Source organism: Procambarus clarkii, chromosome 30 (genome assembly GCF_040958095.1).
Source record: "Procambarus clarkii isolate CNS0578487 chromosome 30, FALCON_Pclarkii_2.0, whole genome shotgun sequence".
NCBI lineage: Eukaryota > Metazoa > Arthropoda > Malacostraca > Decapoda > Cambaridae > Procambarus > Procambarus clarkii.
Window position 1 is genome coordinate 1,580,339 of NC_091179.1, and position 10,953 is coordinate 1,591,291.

Here is a 10,953-nt window from a genome sequence, read left to right on the forward strand (position 1 = left end):
AAAGAGAACCACACTTATCCAGACCTAACGACCCTCAGAAGCGCCCTGATGGGGTCACCTTGCTACCTTGGAAGGATGGTAAGCAAGTGGTATGGGACTACACGTGCGCTGCCACACTGGCCAGTACCTACCTCACTACAGCACACGTGAAAGCGGTGGTGCTGCTTCTTTCAGGGAATCGCAGAAAATTATTAAATACAGAGGTCTAGCACACTGCTACAGCTTTGTTCCGATCGGCTCGGAAACCCTCGGTTCGCGGGGAAAATGTGCATTGAAGTTCCTGAAGGAATTGGGGGACAAATTGATCAGCGCTACAAAAGACCAGAGAGCAAAAAGTTTCTTGTTCCAGCGCCTCAGTGTTGCGATTCAGAGGGGAAATGCCTGTTGCGTCTTGGGCACTAGTCCAACTTCAGAGGAATTCGAAGAAGTGTTTGACTTGCAACAATGATCAAACCCGTCTGTGACATTCATCAATGTTTCCCATTGTTGTGTTTTTCAAGAGATCCATAACCTTTAAGCACCTTTTTGCATTATTATTTTTGTATCAACCCATGTATATCTTGTAACCATCAAATGCATAATAAAGCACAACAAATATTTAAGGAAGGGGGTGGTAGGAGAAAAGCACACAGAAACTATATTGGAGGGGATCTAAACATTCCCTCTAATGCGTTATGCGTGGTTTCCTCCGAGGCTATGGGTCCCCCTTCTTCCAGCTAGAGGTGGTACTCCCTTCCCATTTGTATATATATATATATATATATATATATATATATATATATAATATATATATATATATATAGATATATATATATATATATATATATATATTTATTTATATATATATATATATATATATATATATATATATATATGTCGTACCTAGTAGCCAGAACTCACTTCTCAGCCTACTATTCAAGGCCCGATTTGCCTAATAAGCCAAGTTTTCCTGAATTAATATATTTACTATAATTTTTTTCTTATGAAATGATAAAGCAACCCTTTTCTCTTTGTATGAGGTCAATTTTTTTTTATTGGAGTTAAAATTAACGTAGATATATGACCGAACCTAACCAACCCTACCTAACCTAACCTAACCTATATTTATAGGTAAGGTTAGGTTAGGTAGCCAAAAAAAGCTAGGTTAGGTTAGGTTAGGTAGGTTAGGTAGACGAAAAAACATTAATTCATGAAAACTTGGCTTATTAGGCAAATCGGGTCTTGAATAGTAGGCTGAGAAGTGCGTTCTGGCTATTAGGTACGACATATATATATATATATATATATATATATATATATATATATATATATATATATATATATATATATATATATATATATATATATATATATTATATATATATATCCTGCCTGAAACGTTTGCGCGTACTAGTGGCTTTACAAGATAGTTCTTATAAAGATAGCATTTTGTGGTTATTCTCTATATCTGGTTCACCTAACAGTAAATAAGTACCTGGGAGTTAGACAGCTGCTATGGGCTGCTTCCTAGGGATGTGTGTGTATGTGTGTGTGAAAATTAGGATTAAGGACTTGCCTGAAATGCTATGTGTGCTAGTGGCTGTACAAGAATGTAAGAACTCTTGTATATATGAATAAATATATAAAATGTTAAAAAAAATATTAATTTTTTAATGGATAGATAAGTGCATAGTATAATGGGAGGAGAGCAGGGTGGGGAACATAATATCTGATTTTATAAATTTTAACGACCATTTTTGAGAATTTTTTGGTTATATGCTGTATGTGGGTGCTGACGTACAGTGTCTTATCTATGTATAGGGAAAAGAACTGCCCCTCATTTGTATTGGTAATGTTAACATTGTCTATTTAAAGTTGAATCAGATTTCATAGTTTTCTACCAAATAAAATGTAGAAGGTCTTTTTCTATATTTAGTGTAAGGTGGTTGGTTGACATCCTTGAGTGAACATTTTTTAGGAACATTTTTTCCTATTTCAGTGGACACTGAGATAGGAACGAATATAGTCCAGAGCAAGGCCTTGAATACCATAGTGGTGAAGTTTTAAGTAAGAGGTAGTTATGGTTTACAGTATCAAAGGCCTTTCTTAGGTCAATTGAGAAGTCATTGTTCTCATGGGCTGTTTAGATAATATCAAACAAACTAATAATGGCATCATTGATACTCTTTTGGAAACGGAAGCCAAACTAACAGGGACTTTGTATTAATGTTGAATTTTACAAAGTAGGAAAAAAAGATGTTTGTTAAAAAAAAAATCAAATATTTTTGAAAGTGTAAGTAGATTTGATATTTTTCTTTAATTGTTTATGTCTGCTGTCTCGCCTCCTTTATAAAATGGCATCATTCTTGGTATTTTAAGGATATCAAGAAAAGTAAGGCACTCCAGAGATTTGTTGACTCCTTCCTAGTGTTGCCTAGCCCAGCCCAGCCTAGACAAGGCAGGCTGGGCATCCTAGCCTCACGCAGCTTAGCCCCCACCTACATGTAGCATCCCAGTCCATCCTAAGTGATCATTACCTTACTGGCTGTGTTTTCTCTTCAGCCCTGAATGTAATGTGGTGGAACATAAGCAGATACATATCAGGTCATAGAGAATCTGTACTTCATACATTTTTAATAATGTCTCACAAATATTTAAATAATTAACAAAAATTGTATAATAACTTCATATTATTCTTGCAATGTATTTTGGCATTTTTTTATACAAAATTTACATTTTAAAAGATTACCTCTATTTCCCTTTAGATTGAAGACTACAGTGCCATCCACAGCAAATCATGGTCTTAAAATATCTAGCAATGACGAGACCAATTTTCACAGAGATCAAATTTTCGCTAAGCAGTAGTCACAGGTAAATATATATTATATATATAATATTATATATAAAATTAACTACTTCATTGCTCAAAGCACTTTTAGGCATTCTGAGAGTTGTGCTATTTTATTAATTAATTAATTAGGCTATATTTTAATGTTTTCATTACTTTTTTTGTTTTGAAATATAAATAGTTAAGTTTTGAAACATTTTGACATTAACTATACCTGAATATTTATAAACAAAAAAATACCAGAACTATACCCTTGACAATTGCACTAAGAAGTTTTTGCCATAATCAGGTGCTCAGTGCAGTAGTTAAAAACTTAAAAGGGGTACCACCTCTGGTGCAAGATTAGGGACCCATAGCCTCGGAGAAGAAAATAAAGAGTACTCAGAGTAGGCATTGAAAAATAGGCAGGCTGTTTGTGTGTGTTTCGACGGTAAGCTTGCTGACACCATATGTAATTACCTAAGTGTAGTTACAGGATTAGAGCTACGCTCGTGGTGTCCCGTCTACCCAGCACTCTTTGTCACATAATGCTTTGAAACTACTGAGGGTCTTGGCCGCCACCACCTTCTCACTTAACTTGTTCCAACCGTGTACCATTCTGTATGTGAAAGGAAATTTTTGTATATTCTTTGGCATCTTTGTTTAGTTAGTTTAAATCTATGACCTTTTGTTCTTGAAGTTCCAAGTCTCGGGAAATCTTCCCTATCGATTTTATCAATTCCTGTTACTATTTTGTACATAGTGATCATATCGCCTTTTTTTGTTGTCTTCTAGTTTTGGCATATTTAATGGCTCTGACCTCTCCACGTAGCTCTTGCCTTTCAGTTCTGGGAAGCCACTTAGTAGCATGTCTTTGCACCTTTTCCAGTTTGTTGATGTGCTTCTTAAGATATGGGCACCACACAACAACTGCATATTCTAGCCTTGGCCGAACAAAACTCGTGAACAATTTCTTTAGTATTTCGCCATCCATGTATTTAAACGAAATTCTGAAGTTAGAAACCGTGGCATAGTCTCCTCACACAACGTTCTTATGTGGTCCTCAAGTGATAGTTTTCTATCTAGAATCAACCCTAGACCTCTTTCTTTATCAGAATTATATAAAGATTTTCTCACATATCTGATTGTGTGGGATCTATGTTCTATTCCACATTCCATAACATGGCATTTATTCACATTAAATTCCATTTGCCAAGTGGTGCTCCATATACTTATTTTTGTCCAGGTCTTCTTGAAGGGCATGAAAACCATCTGAATTTCTTATCCATCCCATTATCTTAGCATCATCAGCAAATATGTTTATATAATTCTGTATTCCAACTGGTAGATCATTATGTAGACAATGAACATTACTGGTGCATGTACTGTGGTACTCCACTTGTGACACTTCTCCAGTCCGATTGCCTCTGATTACTGCCCTCATTTTTCTATCAGTCAGAAAATTTTTCATCCATGTTTGAAGCTTACCTGTCACCCCTCCAAAATTTTCTAGTTTCCAGAACAACCTCTTATGTGGAACTCTGTCGAAAGCCTTTTTTATGTCTAGATAGATGCAGTCAACCCAACTACCTTTTTCCTTTAAAATCTCTGTGGCTCAATCATAGAAACTGAGTAAATTCGATACACAGGACCTTCCAGATCGAAAACAAATACTGCCTGTGTGATATATATAATTTCTCTCCAGATGTTCTACCCATTTAGGTTGTATTATTTTTTTTTCAATCTTTTCACTGTTACACTTGTCAATGATACATGTCTATAACTGAGGGGGGGGGTGGGGGTTGTCTTCGCGGTTGCCACTTTTGTAGATTGGAACTATATTAGCCTTTTTCCACATGTTTGCTATGACTCCGGTACACAGGGATGCCTGAATGATCAGGTGAAGTGGAAGGCTGAGCTCAGATGCACATTCTCTCAGAACAAATGGTGAAACTCTATCTGGACCAATTGCTTTGTTCTTAGCTCCTTTAGCATATTTTCCACTTCATCTCTAGACACCTCTATACGCTCTATGATGTTCTCTGAAATTCTTATTGTGTCTGGTTCTCTGAAGATTTCATTTTGTATAAACACACTTTGGAACTTTCGTTTAATGTTTCACACATTTCATTATCATTTTCTGTGAATCTGTTTCCAATTTTCAACCTCTGAATATTATCCTTTACCTGCAATTTGTTGTTTATGAATTTGTAGAAGAGGCCCAGTTCTGTTTTTACATTTATCCATTATCCCTTTTTTAAAATTTCTTTCTGCCTCTCCCCTTAATGTTGTATAGTGTCTCGCATCTTTGTATCGCTGGTATGTTTGGGGGTTTGGCTTCTTCCTATATTGATACCTGCTTGATGGGGTTTTGCTCATCTACTCCCCAAGCCCGGCCCGAGGCCAGGCTCGACTTGTGAGAGTTTGGTCACCAGGCTGTTGCTTGGAGCGGCCCGCAAGGCCACATACCCACCACAGCCCGGCTGATCCGGAACTTCTCTTAGAAAACAGTCCAGTTTTCTCTTGAAGATGTCCACGGTTGTTCCGGCAATATTTCTTATAGTCACTGGGAGGACGTGTGAACAACCGCGGACCTCTGATGTTTATACAGTGCTCTCTGATTGTGCCTATGGCACCTCTGCTCTTCACTGGTTCAATCTTGCATTTTTTTCCATATCGTTCACTCCAGTACGTTGTTATTTTACTGTGTAGATTTGGGACCTGGACCTCCAGTATCTTCCATGTGTATATTATTTGGTATCTCTCTCTCGTCTCCTTTCTAGAGAGTACATTTTGGAGAGCTTTGAGACGATCCCAATAATTTAGGTGTTTTATCTCGTCTGTGCGTGCCGTATATGTTCTCTGTATTTCCCTCTATTTCAGAAATCTCTCCTGCTCTGAAGGGGGAAATGAAAACTAAGCAGTACTCGAGACGGGGACAACATAAGTGACTTGAAGAGTACAACCATTGTGATGGGATCCCTGGATTTGAAAGTTCTCATAATCCATCCGATCATTTTTCTGGCTGACGCAATATTTGCTTGGTTATGCTCCCTAAACGTTAGATCGTCGGACATCATTATTCCCAAACCCTTGACATGCTGTTTTTCTACTATGGGAAGATTTGATTGTGTTTGTACCCTGTATTATGTTTCAGATCCTCATTTTTGCCGTACCTGAGTATCTGAAATTTATCACTGTTAAACATCATGTTATTTTCTGCTGCCCAATCGAAAACTTTTGTTGACATCTGCTTGTAGTTTTTCAATGCCTTTGATTGCATTTTTTGTGTCTTTTGGTCTGTGGCCCTCTCTCAATTTCTGTTGAACCAATCCTGTTTTCTGCCCTGCATCTGTTTTGGTATGAATGTTTGTGTGCCTTTATTGTATATTTTGCAAAATTTGGCATACATTTAATTTACTTCCCTGTCTATCAACAAGTCTACCTTATTACTTATTAAAAAAAAATTTGAAGTTCCCCATAGTGACCTCTCTCTCTCTTGAAATCAAGTTTATCAACTGTTTCAATGTCCTCATTTTGTGTGTGTGTGTTTGGAGGCTAAGCTTGCTGATACCATGTGTGTGTGTGTGTGTGTGTTTAGATGCTAAGCTTGCTGATACCATGTGTGTGTTTGGAGGCTAAGCTTGCTGATACCATGTGTGTGTGTGTGTGTTTGGAGGCTAAGCTTGCTGATACCATATGTGTGTTTGGAGGCTAAGCTTGCTGATACCATGTGTGTGTGTGTGTTTGGAGGCTAAGTTTGCTGACACCGTGTGTGTACTCGCCTATTTTTACTCACCTGTTTTAAATAATAATAGGGGTGTGTACCACCTCTGGTGCAATTGTAGGGACCCACAGCCTTGAAGAAAATAAAGAGTATTCAGAGAAGATCTTGTGGATTCTCACTGAACACTAATCTTTTCTTCTCCTACCACCCCTCTTATTTTGTTTTATGCTGTATTCTATTATATATCATATAAATACATTGCCAAATGGCAATATTTATTATGTCTATACAAAAAGAAGACAACCACTTTACTTTTTTTCTCTCCTTTGTTTCTATGTGGATTTTGTTGTGACTTCTACATCTTGGAGAATACATATCCGGCACTAAGCATGTGAAGTTTGAACGAAATTGGTCAACATGTAAATTAGCCACAGGTGGCCGAAGTTGTGACTTTTATTTTTTTTTTGGCCGATTTATTTGCAGAGGTCAAACACTATTCTGTCTATTTAGCTTGTATTCATTAATGAGGACGAGATGAGGGCCTTATCACTAATAAATGGGAAATAAGGTATTGCAACATATATGTTTTGTTATAATAAACATAAGAATGAAGGTAACTACAGAAGGCCTATTGACCCATACGAGGCAGCTCCTATTTATATCCACCCAATCTCATTCATGTATATGTCTAACCTACTGTTAGACTGTTAAGGGGCCCAGTGTCTGTTTTTTTCAGTTTTCCCTATCCCTAGATATTTATTTTTTTCGTGACTTCATTTCAATACATATTGACCCACAACTTTCACATATTCGAGTACGAATGCCAAGCAATCCTAATTATAACCTACAAGATCTGTTATAAATTAGAAGTACTATATTTATTGTTGAGAACTTTAGATGCATTTTTCTCTGTGAAAAACATTTGCTACTTTTGAGACGTAATAAAAAATTCATTTTCTGACCGATTCTCACCATTTTTACATATTATGTGCAAAGTTCTTAGTGCTAAGGTTCCTAATGAATCGATTTGTCATAAAGCCATAACGTTTGGAGTTATAAATATTTTGCATATAAGTTTGGCACATATTTGGATGGCCCCCATTCAAAAAATGTTTTACAGTAAACTATACTCTTGAACAATATTTTTCTCACTGGCAATTGAAAGTTATATGCCATTCTGAGACCATAATGAATAAAATAACAATTGGTGACATAAAATATTTAGAGCAATATTTTTTTTTGTAAACTTTTTTTCCGTTCATGTTGTGATGTTGACTTAAATGGAAAAGGTGGAGCATTTGCCATGAGGATTATGCACACAAAAAATTGAGTGTGTATGATGAGGTTTAGGTGCCCAATCACTGGGCCCCTTAAGAGGTAGTTATGGTTTATAGTATCAAAGGCTTTCCTCAAGTCAATGAATAGGCTAATTGAGAACTCATTTTTGTCAAGGGCAGTGTAGATTATATCAAGCAAACTAATAATGGCATCATTGATACTCATTTGGAAACAGAAGCCAAACTGGCAGGGACTTAGTATATTGAGTTTCACAAAGTAGGAATAGAGCTGTTTATTAAAAAAAACTATTTTTGAAAGTATAGGTAGATATGAAGTATAGGTATTGGTCTGTAATTGTTTGTCAGTTGTCTTGCCTCCTTTATGAACTGGCACCACTATTATTTTTCAGGAAATATTTCAGGAAATATTTTTCAGGATATCAGGAAAAGTAGAACACTAGAGATTTGTTGATTTCATTATTTGTTTGATTAGATAGATTTGTTATTATTTCATTAATGTTCCAAGCTTTGATTTAAAGTAATTGAATTATGGATATAATGTCTGACGGGCTGACTGGTAAAAGGAATAGAGTGTTAGCTGCCTGTTAGATATGTAGTAACATGTGTCTGGGTCTTTGGAATTTTTCTGCCAAGGTTTGCACAAATTCATGAAAAGAAGCTATTGAACTCATTTGCAATATATAAGTCTGTTGAAAGAGTGTAACCATCTTTGGAGAGTTTTATCTGCTTGGTAAGTGATTGTTGTTTAGACCCTAGCATGTTAGAGATGGCTTTCCATGTAATGTTCATATTTCCTTTTGCTTCTTTAAATCCATTCTCATAAAAGGAAGCTTTGGCTCTTTGTATTATATTGGTAATCATTGATGAGTATCTCTTAACTTCTTGTTTTGTAACTAGGCAAATTCTATTTTTATTTTTTTCATATTCGTCTTGTTAATTGTTTCAAGTACAGTATGCCACTTGTGGGCCAGGGGTTGTTTAATCTTTTGGCAGTTAGTTGCTTAGTGAGGAGAGGACTCAAGATGACTCAAAATGCTCAGAATACTCTCACAAATTTATATCAATGTAATATTTTGGAATCTTATAAAATAAAAGTGTATAATTAAAAATTTTCCTTTCCCATCAACAGGTCTTCCTCACTGGGCTTGCTCGGCTTTTGTGTTACTGTGAGGGTGCCATCATCGTTTACCCTTCATGACTGACTCATGCTGGCATTGCATTTGTAGACTTCCCATCACAGTAAACAGTCCTTCTCCATATGGTGATTGTCCACGGCAAGCAGGGTGTGACTGCCATCTTGGAGAAGCAGAGCCTTCAAATATGAAGAATCTTCGTCTTTCCTACGTACACCAGCTTCTGCCAGCCTTGCATTTTTGTGACTTCAAGGCTCTTGGGCCTTTTTTATTTATTTTACATAATAAAAACACTTTATTATTACACATGTGTTTCACAAGAGATCCTTAACATTTTAAGCATCAATTTAATAACTAATGTACGTCTTGTAACCTTTTAACATCTAATAAAGGTACACAAAGTAAGGGGGCGTTAGGAGAAAAGCAAACAGAAACTGTTTTGAAGGAGACCTAAACATTCCCTCTATTGTGTTGTGTGTGATTTCCTCTGAGGCTAAGGGTCCCCTTCTTCTGGCCAGAGGTGGTACTCCTTCCCATTTTATATATATATATATAAAATATACTTTTTCCCTATATATATATATATATATATATATATATATATATATATATATATATATATATATATATATAACTGAAAACTCACACCCCAGAAGTGACTCGAACCCATACTCCCAGGAGCAACGCAACTGGTATGTACAAGACGCCTTAATCCACTTGACCATCACGACCGGACATAATGAGGTGATAGCCGAGGCTATATGAACCACCCCACCGCCGGCACTAGGATAGTAATTTGGGCATAGCATTTTACCAAATCACCTCATTCTTTGGGGCACACGTGAGGAACACAAATGCGAACAAGCCTGAATGGTCCCCAGGACAATATGCAACTGAAAAACACCCCAGAAGTGACTCGAACCCATACTCCCAGGAGCAACGCAACTGGTATGTACAAGACGCCTTAATCCACTTGACCATCACGACCGGACATAATGAGGTGATAGCCGAGGCTATATGAACCACCCCACCGCCGGCACTCGGATAGTAATCTTGGGCATAGCATTTTACCAAATCACCTCATTCTTTGGGGCACACGCGATTCATATAGTTCATATGTGGTTCATATAGCCTCGGCTATCACCTCATTATGTCCGGTCGTGATGGTCAAGTGGATTAAGGCGTCTTGTACATACCAGTTGCATTGCTCCTGGGAGTATGGGTTCGAGTCACTTCTGGGGTGTGAGTTTTCAGTTGCATATTGTCCTGGGGACCATTCAGGCTTGTTCGCATTTGTGTTCCTCACGTGTGCCCCAAAGAATGAGGTGATTTGGTAAAATGCTATGCCCAAGATTACTATCCGAGTGCCGGCGGTGGGGTGGTTCATATAGCCTCGGCTATTACCTCATTATGTCCGGTCGTGATGGTCAAGTGGATTAAGGCGTCTTGTACATACCAGTTGCGTTGCTCCTGGGAGTATGGGTTCGAGTCACTTCTGGGGTGTGAGTTTTCAGTTGCATATTGTCCTGGGGACCATTCAGGCTTGTTCGCATATATATATATATATATATATATTATATATATATATATATTATATATATATATATATATATAATATATATATTATATATATAATATATATATATATATATATTATATAATATATATATATATATATATATATATATAATGCAGAATAACCACGTGTGAAAAATAGAGAATGCTTAACGCGTTTTTGGCTAATTCGCCTTCATCAGAGCAAAGTAGAATGAAGGCAAATTAGCCGAAAACGCGTTAAGCATTCTCTATTTTTCACAAGTGGTTATTCTGCATACTTGGATCAGTGTTTTGGTGATCATTGTTGCGCATATATATAATATATTTAATATATATAATATATAATATATATATATAATTTGGAAGGAGTACAACCTCTGGCTGGAAGAATGGGACTTAACTTTTAACATGTTCAAAACTTTTAGTAGGGGA